Genomic DNA, 16,777 nt, shown 5'->3' on the forward strand with positions numbered 1-16,777 from the left:
GCACTCTGGAACCAGGGAGTCCCTCAGAGTGCACCGTGCCGCACTCTGGAACCAGGGAGTCCCTCAGAATGCACCGTGCCGCACTCTGGAACCAGGGAGTCCCTCAGAGTGCACCGTGCCGCACTCTGGAACCAGAGAGTCCCTCAGAGTGCACCGTGCCGCACTCTGGAGCCATAGAGTCCCTCAGAGTGCACCGTGCCGCACTCTGGAGCCATAGAGTCCCTCAGAGTGCACCGTGCCGCACTCTGGAACCCGAGAGTCCCTCAGAGTGCACCGTGCCCACTCTGGAACCACAGAGTCCCTCAGAGTGCACCGTGCCCACTCTGGAGCCATAGAGTCCCTCAGAGTGCACCGTGCCCACTCTGGAACCAGAGAGTCCCTCAGAGTGTACCGTGCCGCACTCTGGAGCCATAGAGTCCCTCAGAGTGCACCGTGCCGCACTCTGGAACCCGAGAGTCCCTCAGAGTGCACCGTGCCTCTGGAACCAGAGAGTCCCTCAGAGTGCACCGTGCCGCACTCTGGAACCAGAGAGTCCCTCAGAGTGCACTTTGGAACCCGAGAGTCGTGTTGGACAGGTTGTGTGTTAGAGGAATTTCCTCACAGAAAGGGCGGTTCGGCATTGCGCTGCCTCCCTGGAGGTGGCTCTTGGTGCCATGGTCTAGTCCAAAAGTTGGTGTTCGGTCACAAGTTGAACTTTATTATCTCAGAGATATTTTCCAACCTAACTGATTTTGTGGTTCTGTGAATCATCGAGATTGGAAGAGACCTTTAGGATCATCCAGTCCAAGTGTTCACCCAGCTCTGCCATGTAACCCTTAAACCACAGCAACAAATGCCAGATCCAGACACCTGAGCATCCCCAGGGATGGGGACTCCACCACCTCCCTGGCTTCCTATTCCAATGCCAAACAACGAATACTTTTTTTTTTTCAAACATAATGTGAATCTCCCTTGTCTCAGTTTATGACCTTACACCATCTGCTGTATCCTTCCCCCTGTTGCTCCTGTATTTCCTGCTGGGTTTTGCTGGGTTTGTGGAACACCACTGAGCACCCAGGCTTGCACAGCTCTGAAATAAATAATCCTCGTGTGCCTCAAGTGTGTCATTATTGGGAACAAATCCATTTTTCTGGGCAGCTTCCCCATGTCCTGAGGAGGCTGTGGCTCCTGGAAATCTGCTGATACTGTCAGGAACAGGGCACACAACCCCAGGGAGCCCAGGCCAGCCCTGCTGCAGTTTTTGCTCTGAAACAACTGCAGGAAACAACACAAATTTGGTTGTGCAATTTTGAGGTCACAGACCTGAGTGTAGCCTCTTCTTTAGGCTCTGTAGCAAAAAACTCATCACAAGCCCAAAGTCCTCTCAAGTGTGTGAGGACTTTTTGTGAATTAGGTTAAATGTCCCCATCCTGCTCCCAGCTCAGGCTTACAAAGGTAAGACTCCTTTGGCCTTTAAGGATTTGCCTCCTTTAGACATTAAACCAGCAAAACACATAGGTCATGTTGATGTCAGTGAGATTAGAATTGAGCAGCAATTGTCCTTAAAAGCCCAGGGAATTGTGACTTTCAGCATTTGAAATAAGAATTGAGGAGAGAATCAAGCCCTCTTTGTCAGTGAAGAGACAAAAAGAGCACTGCCTAATTACAAATTTTAGAACAGTATGTTAGAGCTTCCCAAGGAAGGGGATAAAAGGAAAAAAAATGTGAGCAGTATAGTCCTAGGGAACTGAGGATCATAAGATAAACTGCTGTACCCTTAAGGGAGGGAAAACATGACTCAGAAACATTAAAATATATAAAAGACTTTTTAAAAAAACGTGAATCTCACTGGCAATGAATTAAGCTCCAGAAAATCCCTTCCCACCTTTAGAACTTAATTTTCAGCTAAATAAAAAGCCTTTAAAGTTGGCTGGCCAGTCCTTCTCCTTCACCTCCCCAGGAAAGGGGCTGCCAGCAGAGCCTCTGTCTGTGTCAGATTGCCAGGATAATGTCTTTGGAGACACAGGAGTAGGCAAGAGCTTCCACCAAAAATCCTGATGATATTTCCATGTGCACTCTATAGCAATTCTGCAGTTTTAAATAGGCATCCATTAGACAAGTGCAACTTTCTCCATTTGAAAACTAAAATCAACCATTTTTAGCCATGCTTCATAAAAAGAGGTGGACAGACTTTATTTTTTTTAACAAAGGAGAGCCAGAAAATAAACTTTTCCTTCTATGTGTTTAACAATGTTTAATATGTTTAAATCTGCTGGGTTCATTTGATGTATGATTCTACAATAAACTTCTTCACAATCTGATGCAGCTCTGGTTGACATAAGCCCTAAAATTGTGCTGAAATGAGTCTAGTTAGTCCTTCTATTCATTGACAGCTTCATGGACCAGCTCAGTTTCTGACTCAGAAATTTCAGGAAACCTGAGATGGAGATGTTGGCACAGGGGGAGAGTGGTGATGGAAGATGAAGGCTCCAGCCTGCCAGAAAATAGGCTGCATTTCTCAGGATCAATTCCTTTTAAAAATCCTGTCCAGAAATGCTTCTGTTCTTTCCATTCTGACAGCACTCTCAGATTGGCCTTGGGTAGGATTCCTGCAAGAACAGAGCTCTCTTGCATGACCCACAGCCATAAAAACCAGTGTTGTTCCTGCCCAAAAACCTCTGTGTGCAGCTTGTAAGGCTTTGTCAAGCAAGACATTTCTTTTGAAATCTTCAACTTCTTTTTTTTTTTTTTTTTCCCCAGGGAAAACTTCCTCTGCTTCATCTGCTGCTTGGAAAATGAGAACACATCTCTGTCTGTCAGGACCTGAGTGCAGCACCAGACATCAGCAGCCCTGCCCAGCCTCACCTGGGACCTTCTCCAGGTTCAGGAGCCCCATTTCAGCTCAGACTGAGGCTTTGAGACCCTCCTGCACAGAGCTGCAGGGGTCCCTCATCCCAAATTCCAGCCCCTCTTCCCTGGATCTACCTTGCCACTGTGTGTGTTTATTCTTGAAAACGTTTATTACTGAAAACTGAAGGCTATTATTAGAAAACTGGAGATTGAAAGAGCCTAATTGGTCTTCAGTAATTGTAAATTTTATCTCCAAGCAAAAAGAGAAGCTAATAAAAGATGGAAAGTCAATTTGATCCAAGTCAATCTGATCCTCTTTTTTTTTTTTTTCTTTAGTCTGTTCAGATGTTAGGTAAAAATAAAATACATGCCGTGGATATTCTGCTCAATAATTCCACTCTAGCAAAGACAAACTGATTTATGATGGAAATGAAGGCAGTCCCGTGGCTTGGGGTTTGTTTTGTGTCTTTTCTGTATTTGCTCTTACATGCAGAGTGCCACATAAATGGATTTAGGACAAGAGTCTGAGCTGAGGAACTGACTGTGCTATTATTCAAGAGAATAGCAGAGCTTCAGTTCACTTCAAAAGAAACAAGATGGAGCCAATGATTTCCAATAAATCTGTGCTTGTGCCTGCAAAGTGTTCATCCACGGGAGATTTGTCAGGAAACATCACTCCCCACCTATCCTAAAGGTGGCTAATTCTTCTAATAATGGGGTTTATGCACAAATTTCTCTTCTTGAGCTCTCCAACTAAAGATTTTTTAAAAATATCTCTGTGATCAGCTGAAAGCCAGCCCTTTTCAGGCTGATAAGAGGAAGTAAAAGGTCTCTTCCTCTGTTTTCCTCTCACCACAGTGCTTGTGGTGGCAGAGCAGAGTGGGAAGCTGTGCTGCAAGCTCTGAACACATTTTGTAATAGCTCAGAGCAGAGTTTGCAAAATTCCTTCAAATGAGCGAGTACTCCATTTTGAAGAGTTCATAAATCTCATAAGATACTGGGAAAAGCAAACTTGCTGTAGTTACTGAGTAAAAAGCAGGATCTTTTCAGCTTCTTGCACTGCTCTTCAATTATTCAGCCCCTCCAAACAGGCAGTTCTGAGGGTGGTTTTGTTCCAGCTCCCCATGAGACAGCGACATTCCACTGTCAGAGCTGTACCCTGTTCAGCTGTAATCTTAATTTTAAATAAATACAACATTTTTTTATAGAATTACCTGGATTTAAGCACAGGAGGCTTGTACTGAGAGCCTCCAGGATCAGCTCTGTGCTGCACAGTTTTCTTTTGTACTGCCTGGGTTCAGGATTTCCTTCCTGATTCTTCAGCTCTTTTGAGTTTTTCTTGTTTAATTTTTCTGCAGTGGGCTGTTCTGCAGGTAATGACACAAAGTCCTGAACAGCTGAGGTGTCTGCCTCTGAAATCAGATCATGGGAATATTTGTTTCAAGTGAACAATCTCTTTCTATTGAGCAGTTCTCTGAAATAGTTATGAACCTGAGGATTTTTATTTAGGGTGCTGTAGAATCATAAAACTCTAGTTTCTATGTCTTTTTTTCCTACCAAATTTAGGAATATTTATAACTGACAGTGGACTGAGACAATTTCTAATGTTTTATCATTTTTTTATAATTTTTAAAGAAAGGAAATGTCCCTAATATCTCAAGACCTGATTAAACTGATTGTAACACTTTTTCATTTTCAGCCATGGGTCCTAAATACAATGTTGAAAGATGCCAACATTCATATGAACATTGCATTTGTTTGCTTTATTGTCTGATATTCAATTTTGCTGTTACAGTGTTGATAGTAAATAAAAATGGAATATAGTACATGCATTTATAAGTCAGTTTACTCCACCCTTGTTACCACAGAATCTTTGTAATTATCAGAGATTGCTCCCACAGAAGCTTCCAGCCACTCTTTCCCCCCCTATTTATGTTGGTATCATGAAAAAGAGCAAAAAAACCCACCCTAATTTCTCTTTTAATATGAAAAATAAAAGCTAAATGTTAGCCAGAGTTGTTTCCCCACCACCTCTTTATAAATACCCCTTTTCTTTTTTCCTTATTTTGTATTTTTCTCACTTGGAAAAGTCTTCATTGGTGATTCAATCCCTAGATAAATCTTCTATTAGCATTTACCAGCTCATTCAGCTCCTTGATATTAATTCTTGTTCAGGCTTAGATAGCACATTAGAGGAAAATGAGGCTAAAGATTTAAGCAGATACTTTTAATTATGTCTAGCTCTAGTAGAAGATGGACAGATAGTACAAGGCAGAATATTAAGCTACTTTCTCCTGCATGAAACTTTCATGCTTATAGCACAAACCATTCAGCAAATTCTCCCTTATAACAGTTATTTCAAACTGATGTTTGGAGTTTTTCTCCTTCATGGCTGAGACAGATTTTTACACTTGTGTGAATTTGGCCATCTAAGTATTAAATCAAACTCCCAACCTGCAGAAACAGGAAGGCTGGGTGTGAGAGTGAGAAGTTGTCTCCTTGTTCTCCAGTAAAAATGAGATTTTTAAACACCCAGGAACAGAGGACACCAGGAAGGGGAAGCTGCAGGACTCGAGTATGGAAGGAATCTCACTGAAGTTGATGAGAAATTCCACAAAACATTTGGGATTTTTGGGGGAAGGACATTACTTTCCATCTGTTGTGGGGCTGAGCTCCCTGGGGTGCCTCAGGCTGTGAACAGTGCAGAACCCCACGGGAACTTTCCCCTTTTCATTGCTCTCTCTTTGTGATGTTTTCCATTTAACAGAGTGGATGAATAGCTCATGACAGAGCAGGGCAGTGCTTAGGGAAAGGACTGACCTGAAGCACTGACAATCCAGGTGTTTTACTGAACCCAAGGCTGGATTTCTTGCAACTGCATCACTTGGGAAGTGTTGGATTGTGACCTTGGCACTGCCCTGGATCACCAATCTCTCTGCTCACAGTATTTTTGCAGCCCGCTCCAATTCAACTGGACTGAGTTAAAGGAGGAGGAGTTCAGCTTTCAGCTTGCTTATTTACTGGGTAAATGTTTCTTTTACAGTTAGTGTTTAAGCCTACTGGGATGAGTACAGGCTGCCTGCTATAACCCTATGCAAATTTATTTAGTCTCCTGTATGCTAAAAGCGTTCATTAGTTTTAATAAACACAAAGATTGGGAAATCGAGAGCTGTAATAATTGCTTTACACAGCATGCAACTTAATAATCAGGAAACAAACTCCTTTAAAGTCTCTTGTGTTTATACTACTGGCAATGAAAGTAGTGCTTTTACACCATTGTCTTCAACAGACCTGATTTTTAGTGTTGCCAAAGTTTCCTTAAGGCAATTACTTTGGAAAATTATCTGTTGGAATCGTTGTGGTGCCTGGACTGAGTTTAATTGCTGACTTGCTTTGTGACATGGTGTAATTTCATAAAGTTAGCAGTGGCCTTAACAGATGTGTAATGCTGCAGCTGAGGCACTGAAGTGTTTACAGTGTTCATTTTGTGTGTAAATCCAGGAATACAGAAATTGCAAGGATGTCAGAATTTATGATAGCAGCCTATTAATCTGTCACCAACTCTAAAAGCCTCTAAAAGCTCAATTACCACTAAGGTGTCTCCACGTTATTCCCACAGTTCTGCAGGAGGGAATCATGGTGAGGAAAAGGTGATGCTTATTTTGGTCATTTCTGCTGTTTCTGTGCATTTCCTACACCCTGTTTGGTTTCTTAACATTTCTGCAAGTGTGGAATTAATAAAACAAACAGACAAACAAAAAAAACGTTAAAATCAATACTCTGTTAGCCAGTTAATCTAACCTTAAAAAATGATGTTTGCAGAGGAGCTATTCCTGGTGAATGGGAAATACATTCAGCTCTCCTCTCTGGGTTTATTTCTACAGTCAGTGGCAGGAAAGAGGTTCTTCCAGATTGTCCCTAAATGTGTTCCTCTCTCCCCACTGACTGGAGGAAGGTCCTGCTGTCTCAGTCAATGTTCTCCAAGCAAACCAGCCAGATTTATTCCCTTATACCTTGAGATCAGGGCAGGAAATTCTGTAAAATCCATAATTATCATGGACAGGAGACAGTCAGGGCTGCTGGACAGTGGGCAGAGCTTTCCCTTCCTGCAGATGAGATAGTCTGGGGAAGGCCCCAGTGGGTGCTGAGATAATTATTACCAAACCTTTCTTAATTAATAGATTTGTTCTCCCTGCCAGCAACAGAGCTCATCCTGGTTTATGTACTAATACAGTGCATCTCAGAGATAAGAAGCGCTGGAGTGTGCCAGCCAGGAGTTGTGAAGAATTTGCTGTCAGCCTGGAGCCACTTTGTCCCCATCTCAGGAGCTCCTCCAGAGCTCAGAGCAGCAGATACCTGGGGCTTGTCCCCAATTTCCAGAAGGCTTTTGAGCCCTGCACTCTGTGTTTCACAGGGAGCAGAGTTTAGGAGCAGCCTGGCATCCAGCAGCACTGGGGTGTGGGGAAAAAAAGGAATATTTTCTTAATTTTAAATTAGCATTTTCTGTATTTTAAATTAAAGAGAAATATCTTCTGAATTTTAAAATAATATTTTCTGAATTTTAAATTAAAGTCTATGAAAGTGCTTCTCTGCCATTGCTTAGAGATCTAAAGACTGCTGGAGTGGAGTTCATTGTTTTCATTTAAGCTTTTATTGATTATTGACCCCAAAGAAATTACCCACAGACTAGAACACAAGAATCTCTGCTGTGCAGATGAGTATTTCATTTAATGTGATAGCAAATACAGTTATATCAGAGGGGAGAAGCATATTCAGGAGGCTTTCCTGATGCTGCAGATGGCTTTTTGCAAATACTGTACTGGTGAAATCTCTGAAGGATGGAGTAAAATAAGTGAGGGCCACAACCCCAATTTACAGCACACAGAATCAGAAATGGAAAGGATTTTTGGGAAGGCACTGATTTTGTGAGTCTTGGCGTGTGTCTGTGTCTGTGCCCTTGTAATCAGTGTGGAAATCCCTGAGGATGAGCAGTGGTGCTGAGGATGTGCAGTGCTCCTGCCCTCCCTTTTTCCAGGGGTCAGAGGTTGATGGATTTTGGGGTTTCTCTGCACTCACAGTGCAGGATTTTAACTTTCAGCTTTCAGAGGGCAATGCTGCACACATCCCTGGTGAGGCCATGGCAGCAGGTTGTGTCACAGGGCTGAGGTGATTCCATGGGTAACCCAGTGATCTTCCTGCCTATGGAATGTTTATTTACATCCCCTTTGATGGATGGATCAGTGTGCCCATATGCTCTGGTTAGGAGTGATTTATGGGATAGGAACTGCAGGCTGATCCACTGAAATAATCTTGTTTCACATACTAATTGCTGCACTATTTGATGTTTCCTTCAAAGTAGAAGCTTTTATCAGCAGTTTAAGTTGAGTTTGGATGGATTAACAAAGATTAGAATGGAAGTTGGAAGAAAATATGAAGTGTAATACATTGTGTAATGTACATTCAGGACAAGAAAACACTTAAAAGATTAAGTAGCAGAATAACAATGAATTATGTGATCTTTTTAAAATTAATAGAATTGTACTATTTTTTATCTTCAAAATACTCAGTAAGCCAATGTCTACATTATAGATGGGCTGCAAGAAGAGCTGCTGGTTGTGGTACCTGCATGATGCTCTGGCTGGGATGAGCACATGGAAATTTCAGACCCTGGTGTCTCTGGAAGTGCTGAGGCTCTCTGGAAATGGCATTCAGGGTGTGCCATTACTGGTGTGACACAAGGGAGGGGAGACAAAGCATCTCATGGATGTTTTGTTACTGCCTATTGGAAGTGTTTGTTATATTCTGCTCTGTTTTCCCCTCTTGGCTGGGAACTCACCACGTGCAGTTGCAGTGCAGTTCATTCTGTGCTTGCTGTGTTTCCTCCTGGGTGCTGAGGCAGAGATGTGCTCATCACACAAATGCACTGAATGTCACCTGCCTGGGTCAGCTGTGTCACTGAGCACAGACAATGGGGGCAGTCACTTCCTTTTTTCTAAATGCAGGACTTGCTCTGTGCACACACCTCCTCTTTGGCCACTGCTGTGCTCTCCTTAATGAAATATTTATTTCAAACCCCTTTCCCATTTGATTTTTTTGCTCGCATCCTAACGAGACGTGACAGGGGGATAGCAGACTGCTAAAGCATGGAGACCTGTAAATAAAGGAGCTGTTCCATCTTATTAAATTTGTGAGGAGAAAAAAAAAAAAACAGAGAGACCTGTTTCATATGCTATTAGATTATTTCCTCACAGTCACTGGTATTTTGGTGGCAGTGGTTCAGATTTAGTGGCTTTTTAATGTATCAAACTTAATTTTCTCGCTGCAGCTCTGTCAGTCATGAACTCAAGTTTTCTTCTTTGCTTTTTAATTATCTCACAGATTAATATATTGAAAATGGGCTCATTTCTATGCCTCAAATTAAGATAGCTCTGTTTCAGCTTTTTCTCAATTACTCCTGTAATTAAGACCCATTAACCCATGGAGGAGAATAAAATAAGAAAGTAGAAACAAAAATTAAAAAAGGTGGGAGAGAAGCCCTTATTTGACTTCCTTAATCATAAATTGCTTAAAACTCTTTCTGGAACAGCCACTAGAAGGGAATTTATTAAGGAACTTGACAGCCTCTATGTAGTTTTGAGAAGAACATAAAGTTTTCAGACAATAGTCCCATCAGGGATCCCAGTTGTAAACAGTCTGGATGTACCCACTTAATTATGTGAAAACCTGGCATGGTGCTCTGGGGAAGAATTCAAAACTGCTAAACCTGCATCCCACGCTGGAAGTGGGATATTTAATCAAGTCAAAAGCTTCATTGCACCCTGTAGCCAGCCAAGTGAAATCCTGGCTGTTAAATGTTTTATTGGTGCTCACTGCAGCCATAGATCAGGGCATGGTAACAGCAGCACGAGGGTTTCTTCACCCAGGGAGGGTGGCACTCTGCTGGCTGATTTTCCTTGGCTCTTTGGGTGGTTTCTATGGAAAAGTGGCTTCAAGAGAGCTGTGCTTGAGCTCTGAAGTGGCCCTGGCTGAAATGTGGGAAGATGGTCTGGGTGCTGCACAGGAAAGAGCAGTTCGTAAATGGGCACCATTTTTTTGTTCTTTTTACACTGCCAGGCACCATTAACTGCATTAATGTAAAAAAGTGAAGGCATTGTAGTAACTCACTGACACACAGACTGTTTTTTTGCTCAAGCCCAAGGACAAAATCCAAAAAAAAAAAAAAGAGAAAAAAAACAAACCCATGAGTTTTGCTTCAAAGCAAGCTCATATAACTGAAAAAATACAGGGTTCCTCTTATGGTGAAACCAACTGTATTATTTTTTTTTTTTTTTACTTTTTTTGACCATTTTTAGCACTCTTTCAGGGGTTTGGCACCCTGTAAGTTTGTGCTGCATTTCAGGTCAGCACAGCTCTTTATTGGCCATAAATCATTTGTGAGGTGCTCAGTGGTTTATGATGCCTGCACTCAAGGGCCACCATAAAAGCAGTTATGCACATAGGATGTCAAAAATACATTTTTCATACTTCTGAGATCTCCTAGGCCATTGCTTAGGGATTATTGCACACCTGCGTGCTGTAAAGGGAAATGATAGTCCTCTTCCTGAAATGTTTATCTCAAAATGCTCTAAATTCAGGTCTAAACCTTTGCAGACACTAATGATCATTACCAAGTGTCATTGTCTTAGCACAGATAAGCTTTAAATGGAAAGTTAATGGCTCTTTTGTAAATAGAGACCCAAGCTGAAGCAGCTTGCAAGAGGCCACATGCACTGATGGCACTCAGAGATTCCCTGGGACCTCCCCAGCTGTGCTGCCACCAGCCCCAGTGGCATTGGATTTGGAAATGCCAGCTATGGAAAGTGCCACTGAGCTGTGGGCACCCCTAAACCCAGCTCAGCCTTTGCCTCGTTGTCTGAGTCCTGTCCCCACACCAGGCTGGGGTTTAGAATTCAGAATTAGAATTAGAATTAGAATTAGAATTAGAATTAGAGTTAGAATTAGAACTAGAACTAGAACTAGAACTAGAACTAGAACTAGAACTAGAATTAGCACAGGATGTGTCCACAGGCAATTAATTAATTGCTGGAGCAGGGTGCAGTTTGCTTCCTGAAGAAGCAACAATTATAATTTATCTTCCTCTCAGTTGGTGCCTTCTCAAATCTCCACCTTCCCCCAAGACTCTGCAATAGTGAGGTGTCCAGTGTTGCTCTTTACACGTGTCTGTAACCTGTTTGAACTTCCAATGGCCTCTTCCTCTTCATGTTCTCCAAAATACAAATACAGAGGAGGGGGAAAAGCCTGATTACATCAACTGGACAATTATAAATTCCACACTAAATATCCCTCTGACTTTTCACCTTTCAGGGATGAATTGTTCCAGTTCTTGTTGCCCCTAAAGTGTGGCTGAGTTACATCACTGCAGAAATGTTGGAATTTGCAGCCCAAAGGATATCTAAATACTGAGCTGGTGTATCTCTCAGCCCCCAAAACTTTAAACTTTAGCACCTTAATGTGCAATTATTGGCTATTCTGTAACTTTTTATTTGCTAATCACATAATTTTAAAACTGCCTTGCACTTCATGTCGTTATTAAAAGTGAACAAGAGCTGATTGAAATAGAAAATAGCTTTTATTTCAAGAGAAGAAAAATCAGGTTTGCCATGACAGAGGGCAATCCCTCAAGGACTTGGATCACAGATGTGAGAAGAAAGTAACACTTGGCAGGAAGGGACAGGGAGTGATGCTGGGCTCTGTACATTTGTCAGCAAACTCAGCTCAGGGGCAGCCAGAAGAGAATTCTGGGGCTCTGCCCTGTTCCCTTGAGACACTGCTGCTTGAGATTTTAAAACACTTTCAGGCAGAATCTGAAGCCACACAAGATTTCAGTGCTGTGTTCAGTTATTCCCAAGGGCTTGTACAGACAAGATCAGGTTAAAGGAGTTTTAAATAAAAGCTGTATTAATTTAGGGACTGAGGAGATCTTGCTGGGATAATTTTAAGAGCTTTAGATGCAGTTGTGAAGCTTTTCACCTTACAGATGTTTTTATCACATCCCTCAGTAAACTCTCACAGCTCCATGGACAAACATCCATGAGTTTTGAGAGCAGTATCAAAAAGAGCCAAACAGTGAGGATGAAGTGTGGCTGTGAGAGGATCCTTTAATGCAAGGACAGCTCCTTGGTGACCACAACTGCAATCTCTGCCAGTCCTGAGTGCTGAGATGGGATCAAACTCTTTGGTTCATAACAACCCACGTGTGCAGGGAATTTGGGGTTGGTTTTCAGGTATTTATTGCAGCTTTCTTAGTTAGAAACAAACAATATCTGAGCAGGAGATGATGGCCTTAAAGTCATGAAAATTCCTGCAGACACCTGTGCGGCAATGGGCATTATTCCCCTTGAACAGTTTTTCTCTGCCCATGTAAATGACTGATATTTAATGATTTCACTGGTGAGGGTCACTGTGATTCTCCTGTGTTCATTTATGAGGGGAAATCAGCTCCTGATAAGCAGGTTTGTATCCCTTGTAAGCAACCACAGCCTTGGCTGAATTGGGGGCTTCCTGAAAAAGTGTCATTTTGATCTATGAATCTTCTCTGTAATGAGAGCAGAGAATAAAGGCAGCACAAGAAAGAAACTAATGAAAACAAAATCCAGCTGTAATGAGACCAGTAGGAAGAGCAGGCTTTAGATAATTCTGCCCTCAGAAAGCTGACAGTTTAATTAAAATTCTTATTGGGAACGCTAGGTAATATAACTTTGCATTTAATAGGAATATTTTGCAAAACAAGTGTGTGACTGTGTTTCAAAACATAAATTAATTGGTTGCTGGCTAGAAAAATGGCTGAGATGAGTGGGTGTTTGAGCCATCCTCCTGCACCATTGGGTGTCCAGCTTTGCAAAACTGAGCTCCAATGTTTTCTGACTTCTGGTGAAAGCTCCAGCCTTACGTCATGAAAGGGAGGAAATACAATGTGAAAAAAAGGGAATTAGTTTTGTCATTCCTGCTGACACAAATCAAAGGTGTACGTACTGTCTTTAAATTTTAATCAGAGTGGGGTGAGTTCCAGGTGGGATTCATTTGGAATGAAAAATGCAAACATTTTTTGAAAGAGAATGTTGATATTTTCCCTGGGAACCTCACAGGCTGTAGTGTCTAAGCTTATCTTTGCAAAGTCCATGCAAAGCCTGGTGTGTGTCCTGCTTATCTCTTGCATGTTGTGGTGCCTCAGAATTCCTGCCAATCTTTATTTTACACCAGCACGAGTGGGTGAGAATTAATCCAGCTTTAGAGCCGGGCTGAAAGAACAGAGGCAAAGTGATTTGCTCAAGGTCATTCAGAAGATTATTGGCAGAGCCAGGATTAAAACTTGCTTTTTAAATCCGACAAGATGAGCGTTTTTAAGAGGTCTGCAAGTGTGGGTGTGGGGGAATCTCTCATGAATGGCAGCAGAATTGAAATACTTTCTTTTAAGCTTGTCTTGTCCACAGCAAACCATGTGGGCACACAAGGAAAGAAGTGGCATTTTTCTTCTCTTTTGGCTTTCCTCTTTAAATTGTGGTGCTTCAAATCAGCTGTTAGGGCCAGGCTCTTCAAATCTTCCTTTCTTACACCCCCTTGGAATTTGTGTTTGCATAAAAGGGGAGTGCAAAACCCCTCCTAATTCATAGTTCTGCGTGCTTTATTTTTAACCTTCCTGTAAATTGCTGCTGTGAGGAGATTAGAGTGCATGTGGAAATCTGAGGGGTTTAAGAAATGGCTGTCTATAAATCTGCTTTGATAATTTCACTTGGCTCTCTTCCAAATATGATTTGGTTCTGCTGGTGAACCACTCCCAAAAAAATCTGGGTAGTCCTAAAAAAAAAAAAATCCAAGCCCTGCAAGGGGTGTGTGTCATTAGTGAGATGATTATTGGTGTTGGACTGCAGGGGTTAAACCCCAGTGGTTCTCTGGGTGGTTCCTGCAGGGTTGGTTTTTATTTATCCAGTAAAACACAGGGAAGGATCAGGAAGCTGAACCAGGGGACAGACTTGGAACATTGCTGGTTTGCCCATTTTTCTGTCCAGGAAGCAGTGTCTATATTATGGTTCAGAGTTCAAGCAAACCTCCTGACAAAAAAAGGAAGATAAAAGGTAAAAAGAGTGTAGAGATAATTGTTAAACAGCTGAGCCTGCCAAATATCCATAGAGTATCTGTGAGAGCATTAACAGAACAACAGTGCTTGGGCTGCTTTGTTTTAAAATTTTATTGCTTTTATTTCATGCTAAAACCACATTTAAGGTTCCAACTTGAAAATGTTTTGTGATGAATACAGTAAATTCACGAATACAAGCCGCACTGAATATAAGCCGCATCTCTGGGTGTTGGCAAACATTTTGGTTTTTGTCCATAGATAAGCCGCACACGAATATAAGCCGCTTTGTCGTTCGCAGCGAGGACCTGGGTGCAATTATTAACAGAACGGCGGGAGGGCGGGGTTTACTGGCTGAGCTAAGGCTGTGCAGGCTCGGCCCGCTAGGGGCCGCTGACAGGGCCAGATGGCCCAGCCCGGCGCTGTCGCTCGGGGCCGGCCGCCGCTGCCCCTGGGCTCGGTCACCCCGGGTCGGCGCTGCCCCGCGGTGGCAGGCAGGGACGGAGCTTCCCCTGCTCCTACGGCAGCGGCGGTGGGCGGGGACGGAGCTTTCCCGCGCCCGTGGCGCCGGCGGCGGGCAGGGACGGAGTTTCCCCGCTCCTGCCGCGGCGGCGGCGGGCGGGGACAAAGCACCCCGTCGGCTCCCCGAGCCGCGGCAATGGCTGCGCGGGGCTCCCGTCGGCTCCCCGGGCCGCAGCAATGGCGGCGCCGGCTTCCCCCCCCCCCTCCCCGGGCCGCAGCAATGGCGGCGCGCGCTTCCCCCCCCCCTCCCCGGGCCGCGGTAGGGGCGGCCCGGGTCCCCCCTCTCCTCCCCAGGCCGCGGCAATGGCGGCGCCGGGCCCCCCCCCGTCTCTCCCCTGGGCTGTGGCAGAGGAGGAAAGAGAGCTCTCCCGCCTCTCTCCCCGCCCCCCGTGCTGCCTACACGGACCCAGGCTCCACCCACGGTGCAACAAAGTAGCGATTTGTAACAATCGCAAAATGCCGACTTTGCAGCTGCTCGGCTCAGCACTCTGGCAGGCACTTCTGAGGTTGTATTAGCCGCTCCTGATTATTAGCCGCATTTCCGGTTTAGGAGCAAAATCTTAGTCAAATTGGTGCGGCTTGTATTCGTGAAATTACTGTACTTCTTGAGCAAACCTTTAGAGCTGAGCTCTTTATGGGTCCATTTAAAAGCTTCAAACCAGGCTCCTTCCCACCTTCCAGTGTTTACTCCTGTGAACTCCACGATGAATTTTTGCCCTTCCTTGCACAAAGAGCTCTGGAGCCCAGTTCCTTCATCATGATGCTGAAAGTTCCAATTTCATGTTGTGTTACCAAGGGAATTCCTTGGTTTTCTGCTCTGCTGTGCCACAGATTTCCCCTTCTTAGGAAAACCAGAAGCAACATAAACAGTTCCAAGTATCACCAAGAAATCAAACGTGCAGCTGACAACTCTTGCTGCTCAGGAATACCAGTGCTGTCAAATTTTGAAGAATATGTGGTTGTTTCCAGGAGAAGAAACTCTTGGTAGCATAAAGTGCCTTGAGATTGTTATTGCATGTTGGAGCAGAGTGCAGCCCAGACATTAAAACATCTATTTATTCATGGCATCTGTAAATCACACTCACCCTCAGGCTATGCAATAGCTCATGGAAAGTCCAGGAAGGATAAATATTTCTGTGCAAGTGAGGAAAGAGCTGCATGAAATACCTGTTTGTTAATTCCTGGGATGGAATACTTAGGACTTTTCATAAACAGGACTCCAGGAAGAACTATTCATCTTCAAACTGATCTTCTGGTTATAATTTTGTGCCTATAGAAACTCTACTTGTTTGCAAATATAATAACATCAGCAAAGCTCAGTTATGTCAATAACTTCCTGGAGATTCCACAACAGCAATTTATTTAAAGGGGAGGTGATTTGAAGATTTGGCATGAAAATACAGGAGTGCAGAGTGAGCTGAATCTGTAAATTTTTTGAACAATCAGCTTTTCCAAGTTGCTGAACTTGAGCAAACTGCTCATTAGAGCACATCTGGCCTCACATCTCTGTAGAAGTGCTTTTCTGCTTCCTGGTGACTTATTAAAGCTGCAGCTCGAGGCTTAGCCCTTGTCCAGCTGGGCTGGGATGAGGACAGGACTCTGCCTCTGGAATTTTGGGTGGGACATGCTGGCTGTTCTCTGTTCATGGAGCACACAAAGCACAAAATATGGACAGCACTGGTGGCATTCAGCCATGGTCACACTGTGGATGTGCTCACCCTGTAAATCCAAACCCCAGTGAAAATCCCTCTGGGACAGACCTGAGGAAGTGAGACTTGCACCTTGCAAGGCAGAACTTTGGGGCTCTGCAGCCTGGATGAGCTGTGCTTTAACTTTTCAGCTGCTCATCACCTGCAGGAATGGTTTCTTGGCAGAGAGGTCTGGAAACAAAACCAAATCAAGGAGCCAACAGTGAAGCTTAAACCTCAACAAATCTTTAATGTATCAGATGTCTGGCTCCTGGTTGGGACAGAAACACTCCTTCAGCTTAGGAAAATTTTGGACAAAAAGTAAGAAAATAAGTGCACTAAAACATGGAGCTGCACTGAGGGCTGCATTTATTGTCCATTTATTGCTTATGTAATATTTATTTAATTTATAGACTCCTAGAATCACAGATGGTTTGGGTTGGAAGGGACATTAAAGCCCATCCAGTGCCACCCCTGCTGTGGCAGGGACACTTCCATGTCCCAGGGTGCTCCAAACCCCATCCAGCCTGGCCTGGGACACTGCCAGGGATGGCAAATCCTAAAATTCTCTGGCCTTAAATATTTTCTCACAAGCCTTCATTTCCCC

This window comes from Catharus ustulatus, chromosome 11 (genome assembly GCF_009819885.2).
Source record: "Catharus ustulatus isolate bCatUst1 chromosome 11, bCatUst1.pri.v2, whole genome shotgun sequence".
Taxonomy (NCBI): Eukaryota; Metazoa; Chordata; class Aves; order Passeriformes; family Turdidae; genus Catharus; species Catharus ustulatus.